This window comes from Pteropus alecto, unplaced genomic scaffold (assembly GCF_000325575.1).
Source record: "Pteropus alecto unplaced genomic scaffold, ASM32557v1 scaffold45, whole genome shotgun sequence".
Lineage (NCBI taxonomy): Eukaryota > Metazoa > Chordata > Mammalia > Chiroptera > Pteropodidae > Pteropus > Pteropus alecto.
Window position 1 is genome coordinate 3,034,186 of NW_006442491.1, and position 10,195 is coordinate 3,044,380.

General features: G+C 42.0%; 1 protein-coding gene across 8 annotated transcripts in view; it reads right to left on the minus strand.

The window, feature by feature from the left end:
* RIN2 (Ras and Rab interactor 2) overlaps positions 1-10,195 on the minus strand; it is a 202,998-nt gene that overhangs the window by 96,311 nt on the left and 96,492 nt on the right. For 6 of the 8 annotated variants that reach the window (XM_015597148.2, XM_015597150.2, XM_006921552.3 and 3 more), the window contains one exon: positions 314-619. The exons of the other annotated variants lie outside the window; for them this stretch is intronic. The gene's annotated coding sequence lies outside the window, so the exon portion shown is untranslated. The remainder of the gene's footprint in view (positions 1-313; positions 620-10,195) is intronic. 8 annotated transcript variants of the gene reach the window in all.

Below are 10,195 nucleotides of genomic sequence, written 5' to 3' on the forward strand. Positions count from 1 at the left end.
CCTTGATCGACGTAGTCAAACTATACCCTTCCTAGTTTGTTTACCTGAAATCACCAGTGCAAACCCACAAGAGAAGCAGCAGTAACACATTGGCATCTACCACTCTTAAGTTCAATTTAAAAGAAATGTAGCTTATTCAAGTCATGGATTCTCATCTCCAAGCTGCTGTGAGTTGCCACAAAAGATTTCTCATCACTACCTTCTTTTTTCTTCTTCTAGTGAGGCAAAGTGAACTTCAGTTCTTAGTAAACAAGATCTCGTTATTATAATTACTTTATAGCCAAATTGACTAAGGTAGGAGAAAATGACTCACCCCCGGGGACCTGTCAGGTCAAGGCCAATCCTGAGAAATGGCAGGTCTTCTCTCTTTCTAAAAGCTTTTTGTCTTTACGAAGAGAGGTAGAGGCAAGTGGAGTGGCTCTGTGTCTGGATCCAGGGTAGGTTTCTGAATATTTCCATAATTATCTTTGTATTACCATAGCTTTTACAAGTTGGCCAGAAAAACTCTATTCCAGACTCTGGCTTGACAATTCAAGTTACGTGAATTTTTGAATTTTTTCCTCCTTTAAGCATCTTGTGTCAGTATCCAGCGTTGATATTCCCTCACTCAATAGTCATACTTTAAAAAACAAAACAAAATAAATAATCATGAAAACTATTCATTTAAAAGAGAAACTAATTTGTGAGAAGAAATCAGAAGCAAAGAATTATATTCCCAGTCCCCTCACTCAATAACTGTGTTTTCAAATAGAACTAGGGACAATGCTCAATGCTCAACAGCTCAATTTTCCCAAGCATAACCAAGGATAGTAAAATTTTTTTTTTAAAGCAAGATGCTCCAGAGTGAAACTGCATTTCTGCCACTCACACAACCGGCCTATAAACGGGGCTAATTCTGGTGGAGGTCCATCCTGCCTTCCTTGGAAAACTGATCTCTCAGAGGCTCTTGCCTTTTCCACATTGCAGAAGCTCTGCCGGTGACCACATACTAAGGTGTAGACACTTCCGCCAAGGGCCATGTGTACTGCCGTGGGCAACAGGTGGGCAGCTCTGCTATCTAGAAATTCCTCCTGTTCTTGGATGGGAAACTGCCTCTCTTATCTCCCACCTAATGCCATCATTTTACCCTTGGTAAAGAGGTGGATCCCTCTTCCATATCCCTACACACTTTCCTATTGCTCCCTTGAGAGACAGCTTCTCCTGAGGGTGGCGTAGGCCTTAGGGTTGGTGCACTCTGCCTACCAGGAACAGGACTGAGAAGGGAAGGCGGGGCAGCTGCCCCCCAAAGTAATTCTTCTTTGGCACTTCAAAAGTGTGTGTCTTTTCAAACCTCCTCACTTGAAACCTCCATGTGGTAAGTGGTCAAACACCCTGCACAGGTGTGCAGTGACTTCATGCATACAATGAAGAGGCTTCATAAGCCACATTGGCTCTTAACCCAAAGGACACCATGGACAGAAAGCCACAGACTCCAGGTCTTCCTCGGGGTTACTTGTCAACACGTGAGCACTTGAGTTCATAGCTTTCTTTTCCAAGGCACTCTGGCCATGAAAGTTAAAGGGTCTATGTATGTAGTGAATTTTAATTAGAGACTGTAGGGATACTTTATTACCCAGTAATAGACTATTATGATTCTAATCTCGATACTTTTTATTCTTCTAATTTTTTTTGTTTGGTTAATTAACAGCCTATGTCACAAAGTCCACATGGCTACATAAAAATGTCCTGTTCAAGAGGGTGGATCTTGTGTTACGTGTTCTTACCGCAACAAATGAAATAAAAATGTTCTAGGTTAAAATGTCCTAACTACCTCCTCCATGAAGAAAAAAAGAGGGACATTATTCCCTATATAATAAACTAGCCCCCTAGGGCATATGTTGCCTGGAATTTCATATAGTAATTTGTTACTTTTTCCTTCATTTTCCTCCTGGATATGTTGTTGTCTTTTCAAACTTTCCACTTCACCATTAGGATGTTTACGTTCCCCTTTAAACAGTCATATGCTGAAAAATGTTTAACGACTGGCTTTCTGGGAAATAAAAGTACCCAAGTTTTACTATTTGTCTATTTTGTGGTGTAAATACTCCAATCATGGCCAATTCCAAGCTACCAAGTTGACATCAAGAGGCTTGCAAAATTCACGAAAATTTAACAACCGGCTCTAGTGAGCAGGAAGAACTTCAGTTCACCATTGCATTTCATTCATCCATTCTAAAGCACAAGGTCTCTGAAGAGGTTGTTTTATTTGATTCTTCATACATTGAAGTAATAAAAGATAGCAGAAGAAACTGGATCTCTAGACTGAAACCAATGCTTTATCCATGAAACCACATTATTTATCCCTAGAAAGACATGAAATACTCTGGCTATCATCTTACCCAAGTTAGATGGTGCCATTAGGAAAACTTGAAGAAAGCTGTATGTTCAGCCTGTAAATTAGACTTAGTAGGTTCCATTTCTTTAGAAACTGAAGAGATCTTCCATTAGCCAAGCAGACATTGGGGACCCAATCAGCCTTATTCAGAGCGGTATTTCCAATACCTTACATAATGCCTGGCACACACGTGCTCAGTAAATGTTTATTGGATAAATAAGTGTTTATTGGATAAATGAGATTTCACAGAGAAGATGTCTAGGTTGAAAGGAACAGTTTTCAAGGAATGGCTTCCTCAAAACGTAAGATGACTGGAAGAACCAGAGATTCAAGAATGACAAGGTAAGATCAAATGGCAGGAACATATATACCATGCCGTTGATCCATATAATATGCCAGGAAAAAACATTTTCTACACCACTTTGAAACACAAAGATATTAGGTAAGGGAGTCCACATTATTTTGTCTGTAGGACTTTTCCTACAGAACCTGTGGTCTGAAGGCCTTTCCTCTCTATGTAATATATAGACCCACTTTGTTCTCTGCAAGTCCTCAGCCAGTCATGTTTCTCAGCTTTTTCATTTTTGCACAAATCAGAATTCTAGAGGTTTCCAAGTGTGTGTCCAAGCCAACACATTTTCATTAAAGACCACAAAACAAAAAATTTATCAGAAGAGATGCAAAACTCCCAATGAAATATAATTGGCCAAGCAAATGGACTTCTCTGTGTTTGGGCATATACTTGCATCTGTGTTATGAGAATCTAGCCTTAAAATTCCCATCCCTGCCCTTAAGAGGTGCATTGGAGAATAGCTAGGCCTCCTCTGAAGAATGTCCTCCTTCTAAGCCTGCAGATTCCATGTGGGAGAGTCAGCGGGAGCACACCATCAAAATAACAAAACACCATGTTAGCTTCTATGCATGGTAAATGCCCTAATAACATGTATTATACCATCTTGCAGCCAGAATCCAGAAATTATCAAGGTAGATGCATAAAGAAAGAAGCAGTTGTTCTCCAAAATAATTTAATACTTTATGTGTCTACAGGAGTCATAGAAACCCACGTAACTCAGGGAAGCTTTCAGTGATATCTGTTGCCATCATCTAAAAGTTGTTTTTTTGTCTGAAATTGTGCCTCAGAAGTTCAGATACGTTTAAAAGTCTCTCTTGACTGACAAATGGCATTCATGTCTTTTGTTGGGGGAGATAAGTACATATGATTGGGGTATTTCACAAATCCAGTTCCATATTACTCAGTTTTGCAAGGCTATATCTATCAAACGGTTTCTTCGAGGCTCTGTATATTCTCTTTGAAGCTTAGGGTTTTCCTCCCGATGGTCTGCTCTCATCCTATTTTCTGGGGCAGGTGTCTGACCACACTTATGGCAGGGAGTCCAGATGGGGAAGGCATGGTTAGTATAGAGGTGAAGTGGGAGAAGAGGCAGTAGCTTCACCCCTCTTCTACTGCAAGAAGGTGAGTACAAACTCACTTCTGAGGGAAACTGTTTCAGGTCATAATGATATAGCCTTGAGATCAGACTTCTGGAAAAAGAAGAGCAAAGGACACAGGATCAATGGGCCTCTGGATGGATGGTGTGAGTGAACAGTGGATACAGGGGCCACTGACCTTGTCTGGGCTCTCCTGCATCCCAAGGGGATGCTGGGTGGACACTACTAATATTTTCAAAGACTGGGGCAAGAGGACAAACGGAGGCTCATATACTTTATGTCTGAATTTTTTAATGTTTTAAGTCAAGACTGTAAACTGTTAACTAAAGTATGTTCTATTCTCCTACCATGACAAATGTACCCTTATATCAACTTGGAAGGCCCAATTTCAATTTAAAAATTTTAAATTTTAAAATGAAGAATCTGAAAACAGATTCTTCATTGTTCTGTGCTGAACATGGGGACATGCGATGATCGCGAACCTGCCCCACAGCTTGTCACTCTTCTTGTCTCTCCAACAACTCTGTGGCCACCCCAGCCTTCCTGTCCAGGTACTGTCCATCTTGCATTCCCTCCCAAACCTTCCAGCCTGTGTAGGCAATGCAAACAGGCTTGGACATATGGGGAAGGATCCTAAGGTGTGTGCATAGAACTAAGAGGGGGCAGGGAACGTGCACTCCAGGTTGGTACAACCCTTGACTTCTCCTTCCATGGGAAGGGGTGAGGCTGAAGTGAGACCAAGTGCATAGCCAGGCCAGCGGGCCATCTTGCGCAGGTCTTAGGGCACTACTTGGTGGGCAGGTTGGATCATCTTAGGGCCCATGAGAGAATGGATACAGCTTCCACTACTGCTTTTGTTCCTTTCCCACCCTCACCCAATCTTGGTTTGTAGAAATGTAAGGTTCAGTCGTCACCAGAGGCCCTGGTTACACTCTTGCAGTACTTAGAGAAAACAGATGGGTTTGGATTCAAGAGCCCAAAAGCATCCTAATTTCTCTCTAGCTCTTAGTTCCAATTTAAGAGGTCATGCTCTCCTTTTAAAAGCACCCCAGCTACTATGCTCCTTCCTCTGCCTCCTCTCCTTGGCTACTCTAAAACACTACAGCCCCTTCACTATGGATCCACCATCTTAGACCTCCTTCCCCAATCTTGTCTTAATCCTAAACCAGCTGCCTCTCCTCTCCCAGCATCCTCATGTTGGAAGTCAAAACACACCTAGTAAGCACTGAAAAATACCATAGCCCTGTGTCTGAAATCAAGCACCATATGCACACTTGCTTTGGATCTGGGAATATTTTACGACCCTCTACAATCAGCTGCTATTGACTGCAAGGTACTGCAGAAACAGAAAAACAGATAACGTGCCTGTAAATCTCCTCAAGCTGATTATCTTAGTAAAACACAGTCTTACTCTCTGGGTGGCTAAAATGGATCTCTAGCAAAGAAGAAGATTAGAGGTTAATGCTTTTATCTTCCTGAAGACATTACCCTCTAGTTCTCCAGAAGACTGAAAGTGCTCTTGTTAAGCTAACAAAGACAGTTATGTCTGCTTCGGTACTGGTCCAAACCAACCTTCTCACAGTCCCCATTGGCCTAACCCAAATTTGGCGGTGAGGGGGGTTCTGGATATAAGAGAGCTAATGCTCTACTACTCTAGGGACAATGACCTAGTTGGCATATGGTGTTTTGACTTAGAAAAGGCTTTTATTTATATAGCCTCATTTTACCTGCCTGTTATGGCATCACAGGCTATCTGGCACCTCTGTTTACAAACGTGAGGTTCCCCTACAGCCCGAAGCATCTATTTTTACCAAGGTTTTCTCCATAGACCCTGTTCTCAATTAGGCCTTGAGTATTTCATTTTCCTTCCTGCTCCTCCTTGTTTCTGATTATTTTCTATCCTTTTATTATTTCATTGAGGTATATAAAGAAAGTAGACAGAAGTCAAATCATTCAGTTGGCAGGCTTGTGCATTGTTTTTGGATTGCAATTATTTATCTTGCCTGGTTCCAATTAACAACAACAACAAAATCCAGTGTTCGTGGCATCCTCTTGCTCCTTTCCTACCTCCTTTTCTGAACTCAGAAATATCTGTCTACAAAAAAGTACAAAAAAAAGGACTCATTTTTGGTTTCTTTCTCTAAGTGCTGACTTTCCACTTAACATTCCGTTCCTCTGAAGTCCTTATTCCCCTCTGTTAATGACAACACCAGACTTGAAACCTCACAGGGAGGGGCTTCGGCCCTCTGCACATCAATCACTCCAAGTTCTGCAGTCTTCTGGTCCAAATATCTCTCATCTTTCTTCCCATTCTCCACATCCACTCAAGCCTTGGAACGCTGCAGCCCTAATGGTTTCAGCAGTTCCCTAATGTCCGTGTGTCCCCATGGCCTGTGTCGGTTCCATTCTATCCTGTAGGCCACACCAAATAATGGTTTTTTCCCAGCATTCTGCTGCCCTGCTCACAACCCATTTCTAAGAATTTAATACCTATATTCTCTGGTTGGGTATTCAGGGCCCCTTTATGATCTGTTTCTAACCCAATATTCCGATCTCAGCAGTGATGTATGTGTGTAGATTGGCTTTGCCCCCTCCAGAAATAGAGATCCCACAAATAGGGAGATAAAGAACATTCCTGACTAGCACCTATCTGTCCTTGTTGGGTACTTTCACATGTGACATTTGCATGCTGTCACTCCTGGTGACACTGCCAAACCTAGACCAGCAAGTGGAAAGTGGCCTATGCTGGCAGTACCAGGCAAGTAAGATTCTGAAGCCACATCATGCACTGCACACTGTAACTTAGGAGTAACAGTTCTCTGCTTCACTTTGACTCAGCTCCTTCATCTCTCAGGTGGGGCAGCTTTAAGGTGTGTGCTCTCCTAGGAGTCCCCAGTGAGATTAGGCTTAAGTCTCCCCAGTGAGGGCTGGCTTGATAACACATCCTTTTTGGCTGCCTTTCTTCCTCACTACCACATCTTCTACCAGTAGTTCCGTTACTCCCCCCAACTTATTTGTATTTGAATTCTTACCTTAGAGTGTTTCTGGGGATACCCAAACCCAGGCAATCAGAAATAATCTCTCTCTCTCTCTCTCTCTCTCTCTCACACACACACACACACACACACACACACACACATACACACACACACACACACGATAATGCACTTTAATAGCTGCTTCCCCTTTCCTGTCTCCCATCCCCACTTTCCTTCTGGTGTCCCCTGAGATCACCCCCCAATAAATGACCTGTTCTCGCATCCATACCTCAGAATCTGGTTCACTACTTCTCTTAGGAATCCTACTCAACTGGTACTGAATTTATAATTAATGGAAATATTTTTGCCAATGTAAAATCCAGGGGGGGAAAAAACAGATTTTTAATGAAATTTGTATGTCCCTGTAAGTAACCACCATCCTTCATGAGTGTAACTAACTCCATCCAGTTAACAGTAATAAAAAAAATTGAAAAGACTTATTTGCAGATTGTTGCAAATAAGTTAAAATGTTATGTTGCATTCAGTACAACTAATGACAACTCTATTTTGAACAGAGGATGTAATTTTAATTAATAAAGAATCTTTTTTTTCCTAGCCTTTACAAGATAAATTTAAAGAATAAGAAATATCGGAAATGATAAGTACTCTCAGGATACCCCTGCATTTTGGTTCAGCTCTGCTCCCATCTGACGACAATTAAAGCTTTTAAGAAACTTCTATTTTTCTTGTCATAATCCCTTGCTTATTTCTCCATGGAATTAGCAATTAATCCCACAATATAAATGGGCTCTTGAATCATTGAGGAGCTTTTATGTTATAACAGAAAATCTAATTCAAAATGGCTTAAAAATAAACAGTAATGTCTCCTTACAGATTGCTTATTAATTGCAAGAGAATAATAGTAACCATTCAGCAGAGAAAGTGAACACCTGGATCGGGTGATCAAAATTAATACCTCTAGTGATGGTAGACAGATGCTGTGTTCTTCCAGACATGATGTCTCAAGAATACAACAATTACAGCGTATTCTAACAGAAGGTATAAAACCTGAATCTAATCATAAAGAAACATCATATACACCCCATTTGAAGGACATGCTATAAAAGAACTGGCCTGGATTATGCAAAAATATCAATGTCATGAAAGTCAGAGAAAGGCTGAAGAATCATTGCAGAGTCAAAGCGATTGAAGAGAACTGAATCCCTCCAAAACAACATGGTCCTGGACTGGAGAAAGAAACACGCTATAGAGGACATTATTGGGAAAGTTGATAAAAATCGGTATCTGTGATTTAGATAAAAATATTGTTATCAGTGATTAAGTTCTGCTCTTGCACAATAGGACTGTAAGAATGTACAAGAACATCTCTGTTCTTAAGAACCACATACAGAAGTAATAAGGAGATCTCATGTCCATAACCTGCTCTCAACTGGGTCAGAAAAGCATGCAGCAAATAAGGCAAAAAGGTTCAAACCGGTTCAATCTGCATAAATGATAAATGGAAGTTCTCTGAACTCTTGTAACTTTTCTGGAAGTCTGAAATTATTTCAAGATAAAAACTTAAAAATCACTAAGCAGTAAAAATGACTAAAGGACATAGTTGAGTCCAGAGGTGGGCTCTATGAGGCATGGGCCAACCTAGCGGCTCCATGACTTCAGTGAAGCCTTATTTCCCACACCTTTTTCTGTCCCCTGGTTCTGTTTTCCTGGGGTCAGTGTATTCCATCCTCAGTGTGGCCAGCGGTGACATGGTTGTGGTGGCTCCAGGCTTCACGCCCCCATACCTACATAAGTAAATATTAGTCAGCTTCCTCAGGTGAGTGAGGGCCTTCCTTCCCAGAAAACCTTCCCTTAAGTTTGAGAAATCCTGCTCTAAAATAATTCTAATCAAGACATCCCTGATACTCAGAACACGAAGTCCAAACTCTTTGATGTAGCATACACTACAGTCCAGCAGTCCCCAATGTTTTTGACACTGAGGACTGGTGCTTCTATGACAATCTAATGCCTGATGATCTGAGATGGAGCTGAGGCGGAGGGAATGGGGGCGCTGGGGAGCGGCTGCCAAATACAGATGAAGCTCCACTGCCAGTCATCTCCTGCTGTGTGGCCCAGCTCCTAGCAGGCCACGGCCAGGTACCGGTCCACAGCCCAGGGGCTGTGGACCCCTGTGCTACACAGTCTTCCCCAATCTGACTCAAACCTTTATTTCCATTTCCGACTCCTCCCCCGAGCCCATCCGTAGTTGCCACGCCTTTGTATCTCTGCAAGTCTCTCTGTTTAAAGTGCCCCCCTCACTTTGTTAATACTTTCTGTCCTTCAAGATTCAGCTTAAGTATCACCACCTCTGTGTGACCCTCACTGTTCCCTGCCATTAGGTCTTCCTTTTTGTGGTGCCCATGGCCCCCTTCTAACAGCCTTCCATGACATTATAATTCCATGTTTCTGTTTATTGCTCACAGGCCATGTGCTTCTGTAGGGGAGGGCCCTGGGTATTGTTTAATGTTTAGAATATGCCCAACATATCTATAAAAGATGGACAAATGCATAACATCTGCCTGCTGACACCACATGCTTCCTAACCCAGCAAAAATGTGAGGAATGAATTCATGAGTAAATCTGTGATAGTACTTAAAACAGTGCTGGATACGAAATAATTCACTAAAATAAAATGTTATTCAATAAAATACATCTCAATTAGTTTGGATATTTTATTCTCTGAAGGAAAATTACCCTGTTATTCAAGCCACATGGAACCATTGAGAAACTCATAATTTAGCCAATATGTGGAAAGTGCATATGTTCTAATTTCCTGTTTTTCTCTGGGTCAGGCAATGCACGATTTGTGGCCCGGCATTTCAGCAGCCCTGACTCAGGAAAAAGATTGTCTTCATTTTATATGGGAAAGTGGAGTAAGCTCAAAAAACCCACATTGCACAAATGTCACATCACCAAAGCAGGGGACAGGCACACTCAGCAACCAGCCCAGAGGTGTCAGCTCCTGTCACAGAATTTAGTTCAGCTCTTTGCGCACCAGGGTGCCCCACGTCAGACTTGTGGACACTGATGACTTTTGCAGCCCCCACCACAGAGCAGGCTGCTGATGCTGCCCTTTCTGGGCCACAAAAATGCCTCGAAGCTCAGACAGCAGGCTGACTCACCCAGAAAGATGACATTTTCAGAGCAACTTCGGAGCCATCATCCAGAAAGGTCTAAATAACCTCCCTTTGATTTATCCCTAATTTTTCATCAAATCATGGCTCTTAAGTATCTCCCACTGCAGAGAAATCTGAAGGATACCACCTTAACCAGCTATCAGTTACCCGCCACACGTGCCTCCTGATATCAGGCATGGTGAAAGACACAGCATCAC